The sequence below is a fragment of the Heloderma suspectum genome, chromosome 4 (genome assembly GCF_057233095.1).
Source record: "Heloderma suspectum isolate Gila_16-S chromosome 4, 16-S_ref, whole genome shotgun sequence".
Lineage (NCBI taxonomy): Eukaryota > Metazoa > Chordata > Lepidosauria > Squamata > Helodermatidae > Heloderma > Heloderma suspectum.
In genome coordinates this window covers 311,408,361-311,418,693 of record NC_139461.1, presented here as the reverse complement: position 1 = coordinate 311,418,693, position 10,333 = coordinate 311,408,361, and positions in this window count along the sequence as shown.

Genomic DNA, 10,333 nt, shown 5'->3' with positions numbered 1-10,333 from the left:
CAGGAGGGCCCCAGGTTGGGCACAGTAACTAAATGCATTCGTACACTACTGAAGTCTCCAACAAGAAATGTGCTGGATCACAAGCATCATCTCCTCACGTACAAAACTGCATAGAAAACAACTATGATCAGAGTATGATCAAAATATAACATTGTCCTATATAAACAGGGCCAGATCTTGGCCACATATAAATAACAATTCCCAAAGTGTGTATGACAATACTGCTAAATCAGCAGAAACTCAAGAGGAGTTTGGTCATTTCACCCATTTTGTATACTGACTTATTCATGAATGCATGAATTAAACAATGTATCACAGGGTGATGATAGTTTCAAAATTTATATATGAAAGGTATTGATTTCTAGGTCATCTATGAGTGCCTACAAACAAGAGGGGTCAAGGTGAATTTAAACGTTCCCCCAATCTGGATAAAACCATCCAATTCTCTCTTTGAGTCCTTGGAATCACATCTTGACTCAATGCCGATGAAAAATGGGGGGAAGGGTGATTAATTATTCCATACATTTTCATGATTCGCTGTTTTGCTGAACGATCTTCAGTTATACAATTACCACGTTTCCCTGCCTTCCCCCACCCTTATGCAATATGAGCGCCAAGGAGCACAATGTAATAGCACAGGGTCCATAAACTTCCATGCTGCTTCTGGTTCAAACTTATCACAAGAGATCATATCAAGTCCTAGCAAGCGTGCCATTATTTTAAGGACATCTTGGTTCTTTTCATAATAAATGAAGTGGAAATTGCCCCGTAGGGCTGAACCGAGAGCCAACACGGGTAGTGGTTGAGTGTCAGACTAGAACTTGAGGGACGCAGGTTCAAATCCCTACTCAGCACTTGACCTAACCTACCACACAGGGTTGTTGTGAGAATAAAATGGGGCGGGGGGACAGAACCATATACTCACCTTGAGCTCCTTTGAGGAATGGTGGGATATAAACTCTTCCTCCTCACTGCTGTTGCCGCTGCCCATTTATTTGCCCTTATCCTGTGGGGCCGATCGATATCCAGCACCTGGAGAGAGAGGAGAAAAGGTGCACAGAGGTTATTGCTCACTGGCCGAGGGCAGATGGCAGCAGCAAGGGCAAGGAGGAGAAGCAGCAGCCCAGAAGGCTCCTGGGACTGGCACTGCCCCCTGCTGGGCGTTGGTCTCAGCAGGTCCCCCGTGATGCCAGCACTTGGCGCTGGCCCAGCAATTTCTCATTGCGTTGGTGTGAAGAAGCAGTGTAAATACGCAAAAGGCACTGAGCTGGGTAAACCACTCCCGCTCCATCCAACTACCTTGTTTCTCTTCCCTGAACAGGTGTCTCTGTGATTCACCTGACCTAGAGCGGAAACTGCAGCTGCCCAGACAGACCCCACCCAGCAACAGATGTGTAAATCCCAGCTGAGTGTTCTGGGCTTCAAGAAGTAATTGATGGGTTGTGGTCCCTGAAACACCCCTCAAGCCAAAGAACACAAAGTGATACCACAAAATAGATACTTTTGCTCAAACAGTATTAGAGAAGAACAAAACTTTGCAATGATGAAACAAGCAGAACACATTGCTACATACAATGCAGTTAGGGTGATCAGAGGCATAAAGAGTGGCCAGCATTTTCCTTAGTAAAATTAAAGTTTTATTACTCTCAACCAACAAAGCAGTCATCATTAAGGTCTTATAGTTATCTGGCAGGCATGGTTGGCAGAGCTTAAGTCATCATGTTTTGTAAGCTTCTCATTCTCCCAGGACCTCTCTGGTCAACCATGTCAAAATCTTACTACTGATAACACTCTACCGAGCAATAGCTCGAGTTCCTTTACCTTAATCTTATTGATGCACCTTGACTTTTTGGACTGAGTCATAGCTCCTGCTCATGACCTCAGGAGGGCCTCTCCATCCATAAGGCAGCCGGGCTTGGAGCTTTCTTCAGAAGCGTCTTTCTTTCAAGACGAGGCTGGACAGCCATTTGTCAGGGATGCTCTGACTTGGATTCCTGCATTGAGCAGAGGGTTGGACTCGATGGCCTTGTAGGCCCCTTCCAACCCTACTATTCTATGATTCTATGATTCCATGCACCTTGTGAAGGTCCATCCCTTCATGAGGTAATGAGCTTTTCATGTCCAGGAATTCACCAACCCATTTGTGGCAAGCTTTTCTGCCCCAGTTCCAAGAACACATTTTTGCACTTAAAGCTGGCTTACAGCATACATAGATAATCACTCTGTACTTAAGAGTTATCATCCACAGATTATAATGAATAACACTCCTATGAAATACAATGAAGTCTTATCAACCATCATCATCATTTATTGTACTGTCACAGACCCATTAATTCTTATCAACAATACACGTTACATTCATACTTAACGACAGCACAGAATTCTGACAGATGCCCAAAGGTGACTAGATGCCACCACTCTTACCCCCAAAGTTTAGCAGACTCAATTCAGACAGTTACCTACCTGACTTCCAAGATTTAGTGACACCCCCATTCTTACAAGATGAATGGGGAGGAAACACCTCCCCCCACCCCCAACAGCAGAGCCCATCCACGTTCCAGCAACGTCTGAGGAGAGGTGGCCAAAAAATGGACATTTGCTCCAGCCTGCTGGGCACTTGAGAACCGGGGCCTGGAGCTTTGCCGTGGCATTGGATGGGTCAGAAAGTGGTCTTACTCCACAGATCTCTCAGTCACACCTCACTCCTGGTAAGCACGCACTCTCTTTCTATGTGAAAGGAGGAACGTATAGACCCAGGGTGACCAAGATACACACCGTGAACTGGAATTTAAGTCTCCCAGACAAGCGTGCAGTCCAAGAGCCACAGCCCAGAATCCTTTGCAGCATTACAAGGGATTATGGGCCACCCTTCCTGAACGTTTGCTGCCTTTACTGTTGCCCCTGAATGTATCACTCAACTAACAACTTGGGTTGTTTGTGCAGCTGCACCACCCTTGGAGGTCAGGGGAGGGGACGTGTGCATGTCTCCCTCACTCTTTTGTGCAGGAGCCACAGAGGCCGGAACCTCTCTCCCATCTAGGGATGTCACTTACATTGCCAAAAGAGAAGGGATGTATCACTAAAAAAAAGGGGAGACCCATTTGCATCACATTTGCATATGCTAATTTAGCATAACTGCAAATTTATAAATAATAACTATAATATAAATAGAAATACAATACATCCCACCATAATGGGGAAGACTCACTGGATGGTGTCTGTGCCTGCACAGTCCACTGTCCAAGTGGTGCTGACTGTTGATGGGCAACTTCACGGCCCCTGCTGTTTTCCCTTCTTGTGGTCCTTTATCTTTAAACTGGACTTGGATGGCCCTTCAAATAGAGGACTGTCTGCTGCAAAGCAGGGCACCTGGCCATCCTGCCCCATCTTCAGAGGTCTCCACCTGCAGGAAAGATGACAGCGTGTGAGAGAGAGAGAGAGAGAGGAGAGAGTATTTTACACCCAGGGGGGCTCTGAGTGATGGCACTAGAGACATGTTTGATGTTTCCATTCCCTCAGTTTCAGCCTGATGAAAAGGGAAGGCCAGAAAAGGTGGTGGTGGGGGGCACAGCATCCCCTTTTGAAGTGGAGCCCAATCATTGCCACCACAACCAGCCTCTTTCAACCTTTCTGCCAGGTGCAGGGCCTTGTCTTTCTCCACCTCTGATGTCAACAGAGCCCAAGGGGATGGAAGCCCCCCACCCTCGTTCCAGTTTGTATGAAATCCAGGCAGCCTGCAGGTGGAAGGTAGGCAGAGCAGTGCGGGATGGGGCGGTTGGGGAGAAACTGAGAAAGGTATTTGGCCAAGATGAAAGCTCCCCATGGCCCACACCTGAACTGGCATCGACCTTGGAGGGTGTGTGTGTGTGTGTGTGTGTGCGTGTGTGCACTGAAAGTACAGCAGGAGCCCTGTATATTTGCTTGTAAGTACCCGGGCATTTTAACTCAGTGTTTTATTGGTTGCTGCTTTAAGAGTTTCAGAGAATGTTTGCTGGACCTGTCCTTTTCTGCTGCGGTGCTGGCTTGCTTTGTTCCGTTTTTGCCCATTTGTTTTCTCTGTACTTGTGTTAGCTCAGTTGCCGGTGTCAGTTGTTTTAGGTGTATTGCTTTTTATGAAGCGTGACCCTCAGAAAGGTCTTCGATGAGGCAGGGTGCACATACATTCTTTAAATAAAATAAAGGAAGAAGAGAGCACTAGGTTGCCTACATTTCTCCAACCATAAGCACCGCTCCCCAAAGCAGGGGGGCTACACCTCAGGCAAATTCAGCCCAGCTGGGGTCCCAGTCCCACCACTGGGGACTCCCAAAAGGCCATGCCTCCTTCCTGCAGCCGCCTTCCCCATTGCCAATCTTTGGGTGGTATGCCACCTTTTACACTTTTCCCCTCCTTCTCAAAGGCTGAAATGCCTCCCCTAGGGCTTCGTGACTGGCAGGAAGAGCTTTAGGGCACAATCCTATACAGGTTTAGACAGAAAAAAAGTCCTACAACTCCCAGCATTCCCCAGCCAGCATAGCTGGGAGTTGTAGGACTTTTTTTCTGTCTAAACCTGCATAGGATTGCGTCCTAAAGCTAAAATAGGCTGGTGCTATTTGGGGCCCTACCGTTTCCAGCGTTGGCTCTGTCCCTTTTGCCCTTGGCCTCCCCCCACTAGAATGCTGCCCCCAAGAGGTTCTCTGAAATGGAATTCAGTCCTTAGGCTGAAAGGGGTACAAAATGCCTGTCCTAAAGCCCAATGTGTATTAAGGGTGCAACCCTATGCATATTTAGACAGGGGGGAAAGCCCTAGAGCTCCAGCCATGCTGGCTGGGGGATGCTGGGAGCTGCAGGACTTTGTTTCTGTCTAAACATGCTGGCTGGGGGATGCTGGGAAGAGGATAACTTTTTCCTGTCTAAACTTGCATGGGATTGTGCCCTGCAGGAGGAATCGGCCTCTGACAAAGTGACGCCCTTCCGGAATGCATGGGACACGGACACTGGAGGGCCTCCCAGTATGCAGGAGGTACTCGACCGCTGCAAAGCGCCCTGAACTCCCTGCCTCAGTTCTTGCATCGTAGCCAAGTGAGTCACAAGGGGTGGTAGGTTTTTTCCTCCTACAGTTAACCAGATTTTGGGGGGCAGTGGCTCAGCTGGGGAGAAACGGCTGCCGAGAACAGGGGGCAGCTCCAATGAAGACTTACTGCTTCACCTGGACTGGGGTGGGGGGACGTGGACACGAGCATCAACACAGCTCTAGATAGAGGTGTGATCTTCGGAAGAGGACCCCTCCCCACTTGGGGAACTGTTAAGCAGAATCCCACCCAGATAGGTGCTCCAAGGCGGACGCGGGTGTTTTGAACTGTCGGCTTCTGGTCTCGTTTTCTCTGCAAACGGAGAGTTCCAGAACTACACATGGATGACAACTTCAGCCAGAACGAAGCGTGTCCCAGGGCAAAGAATGGAAGACTGAAGATGTTCCCCAAGTTGGCAAAGCTATTCCTGGGGTGGGTTCCATCCTTTCTGCAGGAGACCATGTGCTAAAATGGAGGCCCACTACAGCCACCTCTTTTAATGTATACTTTATTGTACTTTTAAATGGATTGAATCCCATAAAAATAATGAAGGAAGGGAGGAGACAAGCAGGCCGGTCGGCTGCCTCCCATTTGCTTGTGCAGGAGAACTTCCTTTTAAACGTACCCTGAGGTCCAAATTGGCAGAAATCAATACTGAAATAATGGTGACAGCGCTTGTGTCTAGTACAGTCATAGGAACACGGGCAGCTGCCTTACGCGGAGTCCGACCACTGCGCCACCCACTCAGGATTGTCTCTGTGCTGACCAGCAGCAGGTCTCCAGCAGGAGCCTTTCCTAGTCCTACTGGGAGATGCCGGGCGGGGACTGAAGCTGGGCCCTTCACTCATGAGTCAGGGCAGGTTTTCAGAAGGGAAGGGACCAGCTCTCCTGCCACCATGTGGACAAAAGTGAGCGTGAACCAGATGGCAAACGCACGGACTCAGAGCCAGCTGGCGTCTCTGGATCTGTGGCCTCTAGGCTAGCAAAAGAGCAGCCCCTTTCATGGGCTGAAGCCAGGCTTCACACGCGTTCAGGACTGCAGGTGGAACTGGACAGTGCGAACCAGCCCTTCGAGAGCCACGCACCGAGAATCCACCAGGGGTCACAACTGATCCAGGTTAGGCTCTCTGAAACCCGGGTTGCTCTGGGATACTGGAGGTTTCTCCTCAATGCTGCATTGGTGCTCAGGGCCGAGGAAGCACAGCGGCAGCAACCAGGCCAGCCGGGATGTGAATAGCAGCCCTGCGCTCTTCTTTTGATGGACACCGTCTGTTATCTAGGTCGGCCTTCCCCAATCTGGCACCCTCCAGATGTGTCAGACTGCAAGTCCCACCATCCCCAGCCAGCACAGCTGATCTAGGTGCTGACAGGGAACCCAGGATACTGCCCAGACACAATCTGAGGTCTAGTTCTCCTCACCTCTGTCTGGGCTGTACCACAGGACAGGTGAGTGGGCACACCGCCACACAAAAACAAACACATCTCTGCACACAGAAAGCTAGCATTGTAGGAGCACGCCTTCACTCTGACTCGTCGGAGGGTTCATGTGCAGCCTTCCCCCAGTCAGAACCAGTCAGAACTCTAAAGGAGCTCTCCAAGGTGCTTCACAGCTTTAGAGTTCTGACTGATTCTGACTGAAGCCCGGAGCAGATTCACTGCCCCACTGACAACAGAGCCACCAGCCTCCACCGCCTTTCCCAACCTGGTGTCCTCCAGATGTGCTGGTCTGCAACTCCCAGCATGGCCATTGGCATGCTGGGAGTTGCAGTCCAATACATCTGGAGGGCATTAAGTTGGGGGAGGCTCCTGTATATTGAAGCATGTAAGCCCACCACACCCACAACAGTCCGAAATGGTACAGCCCAGGCAGAGGTTGAGCACCTCAACTGTGAGACCGCCAGCCTTAGATTGAGGCCCATATCTCAGTGGTGAAGCATTTGCCTTGCTTGCAGGCAGAAAGTCCCAGATTTTGCCTCTACCAGCGGCGTAGTGGAGGCCGGGCTCGCAGGGATGCAGCCCCAGCACTTTTTCATTAGCAGGGACTCTGATGTCACCTGCCACCCCCTCAGAATTCCCTTTTCCCTCTGAGCTTAGCTGCGATCCTCACTGTAGCTGTGGGGGGAATGGATTTTCCAAGCAACACTATATTGTTCCACGTTGGAATGCAAAGTATTTGGGATGACTTGGTCTGGAATGGGCAATTAAGACCTATTCCCTTTACCAAAGACCTGCTCCTGGTAGAGATGAAAACTAGAACTGGTTTGTTGATATGGATCAACACAGCTGCCGGAAATTTTTGGACTGCTCTTGGAGACTGTCACAAAGAGCTCCTGCATCTCCAAATTTACCACTACACCACTGTGTGTGTGTGTGTGTGTGTGTATGTGTGTGTGTGTGTAGTTCAATCCAGCTGGGTGTGTGGATGTTTTTGTTGGAGCGGGAGGGGAGGAGATATAATGGAGCTTGGGGAAGGCTAATGGGTAATGTTGTGGCGCTAAGGGAGTGTGCAAGGGGGCTGTTTAAATGACAAGGGATCTGTCCATGAGGGCTGAGTTGAGAGGTGAAGCTTCCATACAGTATCATATTTTGAAATGTTTGTGTCTGAGTGAGTGAAAAAGATTTTAACACCCCTGCATTTTTTCGCAGACGTCCAACTGAAATACCACTGCCTTGCTCTCAGCTGCACTGTTTTTGGATCCCAGCTGAAGGCTGCACATCTTACAAGGCTGTATAATCTTAGAAGGGGCGTGGCTGTGAGGGGGCGTGGCTGTAACTGTCACGATGGGACCCTGCACTCCTGAATTTGCCTTACACTACTGGTCTCTACCTCTCCCTGTTAAAAGAGTCTTGGGAAGCAGGCCTGGGAAAGAGCCCTGCCTGAGATTTGGGCCCTGGCCTATATGTGTAGCAGAATCCTGAGCTGGCAGAACAGACCATACCACAGCAAGTGTGGAATCACATTTATGGATGTTCTCCCGCATTTTTTAAAAAAGAAACCCTTGCAAATAGAAAATTAGCACAACAGGGAGTGGCCTGGGCTAGATGTTTTCCTCCTGATATGCTGCCTTTTAACTTGCAAGCTGTTTAAAAAGTGAGGGCTACTAAACAATATACACACACACACTAAAAAATGGAATCTTCCACTTGCAGTCTGAGGTACTTTTGTCCACTCTATCACCTCAGGATTTTCAACCACAAGGGTGGAGAATGTATGCCCCCAGATGTTGGACTTCAGCTCCCAGCAGCCCTAGCCAGCTGAGTCAACTGTGAGGAAAGAAGGGAGTTGCAGTCCACCAACATCTGGTGGTCTACACATTCTCTACCACCTCATTGTTTTGCATGTGTAGACCAGGCCTTGGAGTTGCTCCCACACATTTCCTCAACCAGGTGCCCTCCAGATGTTTAGGACTTCATCTTCCATCAGCCCCAGCCAGAAATAGTAGGAGTTTATTCATCTATTTGTTTCATTTTTATCCTGCTTTTCAGACAATTATTGTCTCCCGAAGTGGCTCACCTTAGTGAGAGAGAGCGTGTGTGCGTGCGGCACGCCCCACCAGCGGGCTTACACACTAAAATGACAATCACGCCTAAAAAAGATTTTGTAGATCTTGAAAAAGTGCAGAAAAGGGCAACTAAAATGATCAAGGGGCTGGAGCATCCCCCTATGAGAAAAGTTTACAACAGCTGGGATTGTTTAGCTTGGAAAAAAGGAGGGTCAGGGGAGAAATGATAGAGGTCTACAAAATGATGCATGGTGTGGAGAATGTGGAGAGGGACATTTTTCTCCCTCTCTCAAAATACTAGAATCCAGGGTCATCCCATAAAGGTGATTGGTGGGAGATTCAGGACAGATAAAAAGGACTTCTTCACACAGTGCATAGTTAAAAAGGGGGTTGGACAAATTCCTGGACGAAAAGGCTATCAATGGCTACTAGTCTCGATGGCTCTGTGCTACCTCCAGCACCAGAGGCAGTGAGCCTAGGTACACCCGTTGCTGGGGAACATGGGTGGGAGGGTGCTGTTGCACTCATGCCTTGCTTGGGGTTGCTGGCTGGCAGCTGGTTGGCCACTGTGTGAACAGAATGCCGGACTAGATGGACCCGGGTCTGATCCAGCAGGGCTCTGCTGATGTTCTCATGACACACAAGGAAAGGGGGATGAAGGGAAGAGGATGAGAGAGATCTGTTTTTCAGGGCCAGAACAACGGGGTAAGGTAGAAGTGGACGTTTCAATGCATGTTGGACAAAGCTAGCTTTCCCTGCTGGGAGTTGTAGTCCAAAGCATCTGAAGGGCGCAGGCTGTAGCGCTAGCAGGCAGATCAACCAATGGTCTGGCTCCGTATACATTCAATTACTGTGGACACCGGGGTCTCTGTCTGAAGTGCAGATCTGGGCACACACAAAAACGTAAGAAAAATGTTTCAAAATACATTAGCTCCAGCTATGGGATAATACAGCACATGCACGCATAAGATACATTTATACACACATAGAGAGTTGTTGTTGTTCAGTCGTGTCCGACTCCTTGTGACCCCATGGACCATAGCATGCCAGGCCTTCCTGTCCTGCACTCTCTCCCGGAGTGTGCTCAAGTCCATATTCATTGCATCGGTGATGCTATCTAGCCATCTCATCCTCTGCCGTCCCCTTCTCCTTTTGCCTTCAGTCTTTCCCAGCATCAGGGTCTTTTCCAGGGAGTTTTCTCTTCGCATTAGGTGGCCAAAATATTTCAGCTTCAGTATCTGTCCTTCCAACGCGCAGTCAGGGTTAATTTCCTTTAGGATTGACTGATTTGACCTCCTTACAGTCCAGGGGACTCGTAAGAGTCTTCTCCAGCACCACAGTTCAAAAGCATCAATTCTTCGGCGCTCAGCCTTCCTTATAGTCCAGCTCTCACAGCCATACATTACTACTGGGAAAACCATAGCTTTGATTAGACGGACCTTTGTCGGCAAGGTGATGTCTCTGCTTCTTACTATGCTGTCTAGGTTGGCCATAGCTTTCCTCCCAAGGAGCAAGCGTCTTTTAATTTCATGGCTACAGTCACCGTCTGCGGTGATCTTGGAGCCCAAGAAAGTAAAATCTGTCACTGCTTCCATTTCTTCCCCTTCTATATGCCAGGAAGTGATGGGGCCAGATGCCATGATCTTCGTTTTTGTAATGTTGTGTTTCAAACCAGCTTTTGCACTCTCCTCTTTCACCCTCAACAAGAGGCTCTTTAGATCCTCTTCACTTTTTGCCATTAGGGTGGTATCGTCTGCATATCGGAGGTTGTTGATAATTCT